Below are 11,941 nucleotides of genomic sequence, written 5' to 3'. Positions count from 1 at the left end.
AGGCCCAGGGTCACCTTCCTGCTGAACCAGGAGGTGTTGGCCCTGATCAGCTCCAAGAGGCGCCATCTCAGGGCCAGAGCTTGCTCTGTAAGCTCAGTGATCTCTCTCTTCTCCTCCACCCCACTTCGTCATTGTCCTGGCTCCTTGTGGGGAGCAGGGGAGGGGTCTCAGGGAAGGATTACATACACATCCAAATCTTTATTATCTTGCAACTCTACCCCAGCTTTTTAAAATGCAAGCACCAAAAATGTGACGCCTATGTTTTTTCAGGTTCTGCACTAACCACATCCTTAAAGCCACAATGACTCTGGTCCAGCAGCCTAAGTAGTGGGAGGGCTCAGGGGTATCACTCAGTGAAGCCAGAGGAGGGAAGAACACAAAGGGCCCCCAACCCCATCTCTGAGCCCTTGCAGAGCAGACCCTTGAGGACAGTGGTTCTCAAAGTGCAGTCCACAGAACAGCAACACCAGCTGGAAATGCAAATTCTCAGCCCCAGCCGACCTGCTGTGTTAGAAACTCAGATGGTCCTGCGATCTGTGTATTAACAAGCACCTCGGGTGACTCTGATGCATGCTGGAGTTTGGGAACCATGGCTCAGATACCAAATGTCTTCCCACGTTTTCACAGGCGGAAGAAACTCCCCCGAGAGAAGACAGAAGAGAGAGTGATGCCAGATTTTCTCAGTCCTCGTACTTCCACGGATTTGGTGTCTGTGGGGCTGGCTAATGTAGAGATTTTGTCTTTCTCGTGACCTGCGTGAATCATTCCATGAAAAATATGGCGGTGTCAGGGGCTGCAGCCTAAACCCCTTTTCAACCGGAAGCTCTCTGTGCAATCTCACGGCAGCTTTGTGGGATGGGTCATGTTATCCCCACTTTCCAGCTGAAGAAACTAAGTTTCAAAGAAGTCAGCTGCCTTTTTCTAAGTCTGAGTTCAACTCCCTCCCTTCTGCAATGCCGTCCAGCACCAGAATACCTGAGTGTGTGTCTCAGCCCTGCCACCAGCCCTGAGCCATGGGCACAGAACTTCACTTGTCTGAGCCTCGGTCTCCTCACCTATAAGGTAGGGGTACACCTGACCTGCCCAACCCACCTGCCTCACAGTCATTTAGAGAGCCAGGTGGGAGAAGAGGACACCAGTACAGTAGTAATCTCTTAATTATCCCCCGTGTATGTGTATGTGGGGGAGGGGACGTGGGCAAAGGACAATGTCCCAAGGAGTGTGCAGGGAGGGTAGAGGAGTCACCAAGGATGTAAGCTGCTGTGACAGAGTGTGAATGCGGGGGCTCCTGAAGGGACGTCTTAGGCAGGACTCTTTTGGCTGAAAAGAACAAAACTAAAAGTAGCGTCAGGAAAAAAAAAAAAAGAATCATATCACTGGAGAACACGGATAAATGCCAAGACTCAAATGATATCACCTGGTTTCTAGACGGATGGATCCACTGATGCCCTGTCTCTCTCTTAAGAGATCGCCTTCTCCCCTGCCTTAGGAGACCTTCATCCATGAGGAGACAGACGGCTCCCGGCTTTCATCATCCACATATGGCAATCACAAGGCAAAGAGGGCTTTCTTCCTCTAGCATCCTTCCCCCAGGAAAGGACCCTGATTGGCCCAGTTTAGGTCACACGACCACCCCTTCAACAATCCCTGTGGCCAGACTGACATCATCCACAAGAGCTGGATTTGAGGCTTGGAGAAAAGAGCGTTCTGACACTTCATTTATGTGGTTTGTGTTTATTGAGAAAGACCCAGGAAATTCCATCCCACAGGACATTCCACAGGATGTCAGGCTGCAAGGTGTTCTCTGAACAGTTTTCTAATTCCCCCTCAGGCTCTCAACCTTGTCATACTGAAACTCCAGCCTGACATGGTTTCAAAACCGGCCTTCAGGAAACCACCTCACCTAGATCCAACCTCCAGGCTCCAGGCACAATTTCTCCTTGGCTACGAGCCCCATCTTGCTGTATCGCTCATGTATGCAGAGCCACACTGCAGCCAGGTCAGGATGGCTGGTTGACCACCATCCGTCAGGTGCCTCCGCTCTTCCAGGTCCAGGAGGGGCTGAGCACAGCAGGCTGGCCGGGACCCACAACGTCAGCGGACAGGGATGTCAAACCGGCCTGCCTGCACTCATACGCCCACACTGGGGCACGCAGGAGTAAGGCAGTGTAATTGGGAGCACCACCAGAATGAAATGAAAGTGGGGAAGGAAAGTTCCTCAAAAGGGGAAGAGATAGTGGTCAGACCTGTGTGCATGAAAATGAACGCTGCAAGGACACCAAGGGCTGACTGGCCTCCACAGGCCTTCGCAGGGCATCTGACCTTACTGAGCCCTTTCTCACCAGTCATCTGGTGCAGTTTGACTCGCCAGCTCTGTGCAGCTGGTTTCCTTCACTGGCTCCATGAAGAAGAGTTTCCATTTCCAAGACCAGAGAGGGGAGGCTGTGGAATTGTTTGCCAGAGAACTGGGAGAACTTATGAGTCAGCTGTCTGGGCCAAGGCCCAGGTCCTGGGGCAGGTCAGCCAGGGAGGAGGGGCTGACACTGCAGAGAGGAGGGGGAGGGGAGAACCTGGACCTGCAGAGAGGAGGGGGAGGGGAGAAGGCACAGGACCCTCTCTCCCGCCCACCAGGGCTACTCTCCAGGGACCAAGCTCAGGACTGAGCTCGTCCTCCCCGCAGAGGGAGTGAGAAGTCTGACAGTGCAGGTTGCCAGCAACTCAGCTGGGGGGCTGAGGGACGGCAGGAGGTGGGGGTGGGGGGTGCCTGGGGAGGGGGATCGTCTCTGGCTTTCTCCTCCGACAGCTGCTCAACCCAGGAGCCAGAAACTGGCTTCCACTCTGCACTGAATTCCTCACTCCCCGTCTCCCACCTCCCTCCCGTTCCCCTCCTGCTGCTTCCAGCCAAGCCTGAGGTCAGACCCTACCCCACCCTGCTGGTACAGCCGCCCCTGGCCTCTGAGGAACAATAACCCCCAAGCGATATTACGACCAGAGTGAAGGCTCTCCTGCAGCCAAACTCGAGTCTACATCATCTCATTCATCCTAACCCTGTATATGGTGGATTCTATAATGATCCCTATTTTAGGGACGAGCCAACTGTAGAGAGAATACATAGCTTTCCCAAAAGCACACAACCAAGAAATGAGAGAGCCAGCGTTCCAGTCCAAGTCTGCTCTGGGGATCCCGAGCTGGGCCCCCCATGGCTGCTCTCCTGCCTCTTCATGGCTCACCCAGGAAGCCCCCTTTATTCACCCCACAAACCCTGGAGTCGGTGTTGCTAAAAGAGCTCCCTAAAATGGAGCCGGTAGGCCACTGAGGAAGTGAGACATATGCGTGTCTCAACCCAGATATAAGCGGACCTTTTGACCACTCGCTGTCTTCACAAAGACATCTAGAACATCTGCCCAATGTTCCAGACCTCAAGACACTTATCAGACCCTTACCCTAAAATGACTCATGACAGCCTATCCCTTAACAACAAATATTTCCTTCCTTGTGTCAGAGGACAGCCTTGTGGCTTTCGTCCTTGTGAGCCCCTGACTGTCTCTTCCTCAGAACACTGTTTCTGGTTGACCTAGATCTGTGTCTCCCAAACTGCAATTCTTAAGAGCCCAAATAATGTTCTTTGTTCTTTTAGGCCTTGATACTGATTGTCGTCCGACAGCCCCGACCTAACAGGATGTTCAAAAAAGAACGTTTTCAACTGAATCCTTTTTTACTGTGGCCCCAATGCTGAGGACAAAGGGTTAAGTTTCTACACATTCTAAAGAGAGGCTCTTGACCAGCTATGGAGGACTTTCTAGGAAGGAGGTGAACCAGAAACACAATGTCTTTACCTATCAGAAGAGGCCGGGGTTGGTCAGAGACAGGAGGGAAGCAGGGCGTTGGCAGGGCTGCTATCGGTTTCCCACCACATCCCCCAAAGAGGTAGAGGGCAAGGCGCTTGGCCTTCACCTTAACCCAAGTGAGAACCACTCAGGACATGGGCCGTGTCCTGTGGACACTTAAACTCTCAAGGGAAGAGGCTGGCTGCCCCAAAGCAGGTATGAAAAGATGCCTGTGAAGGGATGAGGTTACCCTCCCCCCAGTGGCGGGGCAATTGTCAAGGTCCTGTGGCTAGATGTGGACCCCACCAAAGGGGCCGACCTCCAGGACAGAGGGACCCCAATGGAGAGTCTGCTTGGAGACGTCCGCTGGAAGTCAGGGCAGAGTGGAGGTGGGATGCTGTAAAGGATCAGCTGAAGGGGGGCGCTCTGATGAACCCACAAAATTACCTCCCCCCCGAGACAGTCAACATTTGAACCCCCGCCCGTGAGGACTCCAAGGCCAGATGATGACCCCTTGTCTCTCCCGACTCTGCCCCCGAGAAGGGCCAGAGGAGACACGGTGAGCAGGGAAGGAGGGTGAAAGGGCCGGTGGGACCAGTAAAGAGGCAGGCCGACATCCAGGCCCCCAAGGGGCAGGCCGGGCACTTTCACTGGGATAAGAGACTTTGGACTGAACTTTTAATTTCCTGGAAATCAAGAGCTGAGTGACTAGAAAGGCTGTAGGACCTGCAAGATTTCATCCAAGGATAGAGAAGAGTAATGGTAGAAAGCAGGTTTATTGGAGAGTATTTGGAGAGAATAGAGATCTGTTTCCGTCTGCGCTTCACTGAGTGCTGTGCATTCTCTACGCTGGTTGTGTTTCGCAAAGCACCTGCTCTATGCCCCGCAAGGTGCTGGGAATGAGAGACACAGCAATGAACACATCCAGGGTTCCTCGTGCCCTGCCGGAGTTCACGTGAGAGTGGAATTCTGGGTCTGTGTCCACCCACAGCTGTGTCTCCCCACCACCCCCTGTCTTGCCGAGAGACTAACTCTCGGGTTTAAGTTCAAAGGATTCATCAGCAAGATAACCACTTAATTACACTTAATTAAGAGATAAAGTTTATTAGGTTAATTATAAATTGTAGCACAAAGATAAGCAAAATGGTAAGAAATAAATGTATATACAATCACCAAATTGGGGAAACACCTACATCCGGATCCAAGCAGCGCTGGCAAGTCCCTGAAACGGCAGTCCGGAGTCCCAGTTGGAAGGTCCCAAGCGGTGTGTCCACCCCACAGGTGAGACTTCAGAGTACTGCTCAAAGGAGTCCTTTTAACGCCAAGCCACAAGCTGATAATCACCAGCTTATGCGCAAATATGCAGCTCTGGCTGTTATCAGAAATGCTTTGCTCTCCAGTCGTACGTCTCCAAATGTTCGCTGATCCTGGGAAGTGGCCAGATTCCCAAGGCCCAGGAAGCTTCGTGACTTACTCCCTCTCTTATCTGTCGGTTCTCGGGCTTGCTAGGTCGTTTCTACTGACTTACACATAGTCCGGCAGTTTAGCACCTTCAGGGTCTTGGTCTGGTCAAAGGCCTATTACTGCCTCTGAAGCCTGACCGAGACTATTAACTTCCCCAGCACCCCTGAGCAGCAGGACTGAGCCCTTGCCGTATTCCTGAGCTGGTGACTCATGAATACCCTCTGCTTGCCATGTACAGACGCGGAACCCACATGTTGGGCTTGATCTCAAATAATCAATGCTTCCCTCCCCCTGCCTCAGAGCTGAACGTGTCCTCCAGCTCCAGGATTTGTGCGGATCCGAGTCCTACATAAAAAATTCTTCTGCAGGTCCCCACCCCTAGCCCTTTATCCCACAACCTTCCACAGTGTGGAAGTGTGTTCATCCATGCAACAAAGATTTATGGGACACCTATTATGTGGCAGACCCTGTGCTAAATAAAGATGAGGGGACTTCCCTGGTGGCGTAGTGGTGAATCTGCCTGCCAGTGAAGAGGATGTGAGTTCGAGCCCTGGTCTGGGAAGATCCCACATGCTGCAGAGCAACTAAGCCCGTGAGTCACAACTACTGAGCCTGTGAGCCACAACTACTGAGCCAGAGTACCACAACTACTGAAGCCTGCATGCCTAGAGCCTGTGCTCCACAACAAGAGGAGCCACCACAATGAGAAGCTCACACACGACAATGAAGTGTAGCCCCCGCTCACCACAACGAGAGAGAGATGGTGTGCAGGAATGAAGACCCAATGCAGCCAAAAATAAATAAATAAATAAACAAATTTTTAAAAATAAAAAATAAAATAAAGATGAGGATGACACGGTCCCTCACTCTGAGTAGCTCCCAGTGTGAGTATCAGGAGAAGGGATGGAAGGAAGGAGAAGCAGAGGGGGACAGGCTTGTAAACAGATGTTCGTATCAATACTACTATGTAATAGGACTAGTATAGAGGTGTGTAGGGGCTGCTGTGGGAGATAAGAGTAGGGACCTGAGATATCACAAAGGAGGTGACATTTGAACCTGAAGTGGGTTTCCCAGGAGACAGAAGAAATTGCACGAACAAATCATGGAATGGACGTGGCAAGATCAGACCAAGGCAAGTGTCCAGCATGTGTGCAGTGCTCCTTTCTACCAGCAGAGGGTGTCCTTACAAGGGCACCAATCCCATCCTGAGGGCTCGACTCCCATGACTTCATCCAAACCCAATTATTTCCCAGAGGCCCCAACCTCCAAATATCAATACCATCATATTGCGGACTAACATATGAATTTGGGGGAAACAAACATTCAGTCCATAGCAGAGGTCAATATAGGATTTTAAGCTACTGAACCAGCTTTATTTGCCAGAAAGACAAATTTGACAGCAATGTTGGACAAACTGGGTCTAACTCAATTTTTCCTTACACTGTGGGGCTGCGCATTAACAGGGCTGTGTGACTCAACCCTAAAGAGGAGCAGAAGGGTCTGGCTTCTGGTCCAAACATCTGGCCATCAGATTTTCCCAGGCAATCCCTTGGCAAAATCTCACCACCCCAGGCTCTCAGGCATCTCTCCTAGGCAGGACCACACTGAGTGGGGACTGAATGGTCAGCAGGGGGCATCAAAGGACTGGTGATTGGACAGTCACAGGGCTGGTCAGAGCCTTCCTGCCACGTGGTGAAAAGGGAAGCCTTCCAGGTTCCAGACCCTGGCACAGCCTGATCCCCTGGGCTCCATCATTCCCAGCCTCCTCCTCCCCTCGCCCCCGCTCCCATCCATACTCTGACCTCAAATAGGAGGTCAGAAAAGGAAGGAGGTGGATTTTTTCCCCAAAATTCAGGGCAAACACACACACATACTTTTTTTTAAGGCTCTTCCCAGTTTCTTAGAGAAGTTTTTACTCACCAAACTCAGCAATTTCCTGATCAAGTTTTGGATCATACTTTTGTGTATTCCTAAACTAACACCGTGGCTCTGAGCTATGAACAAGGACGCTTCTCAGAACATAAAATCACAAGCCAGGGCTGGGCGAGAGCCCCGGAACTGATTCTGATCTGGTAATAATTCCGCACTCTTGAGAGTAACTCACAAGCTAAAAACTGTATTTAGTAATATAGTTACCACAGGTGACCTGCAGCTGGGAGGAGGAAAGGACACCCAGAAACCATCTAAATGTCCAAAATTAAGGAACATTACCAAATGTTGAACATCAGCAGGAAGGAACAGTGTGTCGTCATTAAAATGGAAATTATACACTTGTAGGAAAATTCGGTAAGAAAGTAGAAATGGGGACTTCCCCAGTGGTCCAGTGGCTAAGACTCTGCGCTCCCAATGCAGGGGGCCCGGGTTCATTCCTAGTCAGGGAACTAGATCCCACATCCCACATCCCGCATGCTGCAACTAAGACCCAGAGCAGCTGAAATAAATAAATATATATTTTTTTTAAGAAAAGAAAGTAGAAATGCTTGTATCTTCTTTTTGCGGGGGAAGGGGGATGCATTAAAAATAGTTTTGACTCATTCCTGGAGGCAAACCTAGTCTTCCCCTCCCGCTGAGAGAGTGAGGGCAGGCAGAGGAGCTTCCCGCTTGGTTGGGAATTTGCTTGCTCACTTGTTTTAAAGAATAAGTGATTACAATGCCTGTTTTCTATATTTCCGTATTCTGGTATATTGTGTAACTTTTAGGTACCAAAATATTAGCATTTTTGTCCATATAGCAGCATTAATTCAGTATTTTTCAAAACCTGAACTCTTAACCATTTATGTATTGAGATGTACCTAAGAATTTGAGAGGTACATAATGTAACCTATAGGTTACATTAAAATTTCAAATCAAACAAATGTTAACGCTATTAGAAAGCATTCTTCTATACCTCCATAATCTGCAAAAGGCGACAGAAAGTGGCAATCAACAAAGTAAAAAATAATTCTCATTATCCCTGAGCAAAGGGTGTTGGACGTTTCAGTACTGAAATTGATACCAGTTCCTCTGCGTTGTCATCCCTGTTCATAAATGAAGTAATTAAGGAAGGCAAAGCAAATTGAACATATGATCTTTAAAATAGAAACTGGCTTACAATTAACAACAAAGACCGCAGGCCCTGAAAAATATTCCAAAGCATCTCAAAGTTACTAAACGAGAAATGAGGTTATTAGAAGATGGAATCGGCTGTCCCTCACCCCTATCAATCTACATGAAGATGACAGTGCTTTCAGTAGCTGGCAAACCGTCCACAAAATTACATTCACAGCTCAAGGACGGCACCACTGATGATGATTGCTTTTTAAAATTGTGCTATTTTTTAATTGAAATATTAGTATTATATTAGTTTCAGGTGTACAACATAGTGACTCAATTTTTCTATACATTACAAAATGACCACCACAATTAGTCTAATTACCATCCGTCACCATACAGAGTTATTACAATATTATTGACTATATTCCCTATGCTCTACGTTACATCCCCATGACTTATTTATTTTATAACTGGAAGTTTGTGCCTCTTAATCTCCCTCACCTATTTCGTTCATTCTCCCCCCATCTCCCTCCCTTAGCAATCACTAGTTTATTCTGTCAGAGGGGAAGAAATTTTCCTCTGCCCTTCTAGGTTCTTCTGGCTGGTCTAAGAAATTAAACTGACATGAGACAGGTTAACAGGAAAAAAATCAAACGAAAAGTTAATAACATATATACATAGGAGAAACCCAAGAAAACTGAGGAACTCACCAGAATAGGTGAATCGTGCACCTTAAATACCATCTTGAGCTAAAGACAAAAGAGGAATCGGGGGTAGTGATTTGGGACTTCAGCGAGGAGGAAGGCGTTTCACAAGGAGATGGAAAAGCAGATGTTTGGTAAACAAATGTTTGCTGGGCCTTGCAGACAAAGCGACAGAGTGGACTCTGATATCCAGGCCCAGTGGAGCTTCCCCCACCACACCTAGCCCATATTCTTTGCACAAATCTCTGGTGATAGCTCTATTCTAGATTCTTTAGGCAGCTAAGGAGGAGGTTTCCTGAGACTTCTGATTCTTAAAAATGATCATCCTAATCTAATCCTCATGCCAAAGAGATACATTTTAGGGGGCAAATCTTGCTCCCCTCCAGTCCCACCTTTGAAATCTCTTTTAAGAAGTTTCATAGACCAGAAGTTGAGTTGATCAGTTGCTTTATATCTCATTGAACCGGTCTCTTAGTCCTGACAGTAGGTCAGTTCAGTTACTCATTTCAAGAGGCTGTAATGCAGGTGGGCTCTGAAGGTTAGGGCTTTAGAGTCCAAGCAATCAGGTATTTAAAAAGAGGCATTTCTGTGCAGAAAAAGAAAAATAAAGGTTAATGATTGGAGCAAATTTTCTGAGTCCTGAGAGTTGCCAGTCGAAGATTTCTAGATGTCAGGGCTGAAGCATCTTTTGCAGTTTGAAATATCTCTGGTGATGTCATCAGGTACTCAGGTAAACTTTCTGAGTGGCTTACACAGCAGCAGGCACAAAGATTGTCTAAACATGGGCTATTGCGGGGGTCTCCCTTAAGCTTATATCAAGTTGTTCAGTTTCCATTTGCAGGACTTCAGGAAAAGGGCCACTTTAGTTCTCAATGATTCCAAGTCAAAGTGGGAGAAAAAGTGGAAACATTAGTTTGGAGAGCTGGAGCCAAATATTTGAGGAAACTAGAAGAATTCAGAATCCAGTCTAGTTTACTGATCTTGATCTTTTGTTAGTATTTTTATGAAGCCATCAGCTTTTTCATTAGAGCTCTGTAATTTCTTACCTAGTTCAGTGGTATTATCTAAAAGTCATCAGAGGGACTTCCCTGGTGGCGCAGTGGTTAAGAATCTGCCTGCAAATGCAGGGGACTTTATTACCCACTTTGTTGGGGTTTTATCATAAATATATGTTGAATTCTGTCAAAAGCTTTTCCTACATCTATTGAGATGAACATATCATTTTTATTCTTCCATTTATTAATATGGTGAATCATGTTGACTGATTTGTGGATATTGAACCATCCTTGCATCCCTGGGATAAATCTCACTTGATCATGGTGTATGATCTTTTAATGTATTGTTGAATTCAGTTTGCTAATATTTTGTTGAGGATTTTTGCACCTATGTTGCTCATCAGTGATATTGGCCTATAATTTTCTTTTTTTTATGGTGCCTTTATCTGGTTTTCATATCAGCAATGCTGGCCTTATAGAATGAGTTCAGAAGTGTTCCATATTCTTCAATATTTTTGGAATAGTTTGAGAAGAATAAGTGTTAATTCTTTTTTATTTTTTTATTTTTAATATTATTATTATTTTTTTTTTGCAGTACGTGGGCCTCTCACTGCTGTGGCCTCTCCCGTTGCGGAGCACAGTCTCCAGACACACAGGCTGAGCAGCCATGGCTCACGGGCCCAGCCGCCCCGCGACATGTGGGATCTTCCCAGACCGGGACACGAACCTGTGTCCCCTGCATCAGCAGGCGGACTCTTAATCACTGCACCACCAGAGAAGCCCTGATTCTTTTTTAAACGTTTGGTAGAATTCACCTGTGAAGCCATCCAGTCCTACACTTTTGCTTGTTGGGAGTTTTAAAATTACTGATTGAATTTAATTACTGGAAATAAGTCTGTTCACATTTTCTATTTCTTCCTGATTCAGTCTTGGGAAATTGTACATTTCAAGAAATTTATCCACTTTTTTTCAGTTGTCCATTTTATTCACATATAATTGTTCATAGTAATAAGATTGTGTTTTTTTAAAGATATTTCATCTTCCTTTTTTCAAGTTAAGTTTTCTTTATATTTATATAGTGTTTGGTTTACTTTTTGAATAATATTTTATTAATTTTACCTACTAATTTAGATTGGAAGAATAATGCATCTTTATGTTTATATTTGAAGTTTTTGCTTTTATATGACACTTTGTCATGTGTTTCTAATTTTTTGAAATATTTTAATACATAATTCCAGTGTTTTTAATGTTATAAATTCTGAAAACTTTTACATAGACTACAAGTATTCAACCCCATATTTTAATAATGTGCACAATAAAAACCAAAACACAGGTATTGATATTTTGCTCTCATATAACAATCATTAAGAATGAGTTTTCCTGGCTCAACTGGTTTTTCTGTTGCTATGAATTTAAGGTACAGTTAGAACAGAGTTTCTGGGGTAAAGGAATGAAAATGGTGGGAGGGAGCTTGGCGGAGCCAGGGAAAAATGAGAGAAGGAAAGTGGAGTCTGCAGTGTGGGTACCTGGGGAGAGCAGAACTGAAAGAATTGTCAGGGAGTCAGCCATTCATTGTCCAGGGGGTGCTGGGTAACAGGGCTGAGGGAAGGAACCATGCAAAGGGCCTTCCATGAGATGGGGTGGAACCTAGCCCCTGCTGGCTAACCCTTCAGTATTCACACCATCAGCACCCAAGGTTCAAGTCTTCCTGTGAGTGAAAACTTCCTTCTCTGCACCAAGCACCCTACCAGCTGACCACCCAGCGAGGAATGCCTGGCCAGTGACAGTCATCACTCTGCCACAGCTGTACACACACACACTCAAACACACTCACACACTCAAAGAACAGATTTCCATAGCACCCCTAGGACAACTGTACAACCAAAGAGCACCCCAGGACATCTAGTGGGGTGGTGGA

This window comes from Monodon monoceros, unplaced genomic scaffold (genome assembly GCF_005190385.1).
Source record: "Monodon monoceros isolate NGI ecotype Baffin Bay Population unplaced genomic scaffold, NGI_Narwhal_1 Super_Scaffold_18, whole genome shotgun sequence".
Lineage (NCBI taxonomy): Eukaryota > Metazoa > Chordata > Mammalia > Artiodactyla > Monodontidae > Monodon > Monodon monoceros.
Note: the sequence above shows the minus strand (reverse complement) of the source record.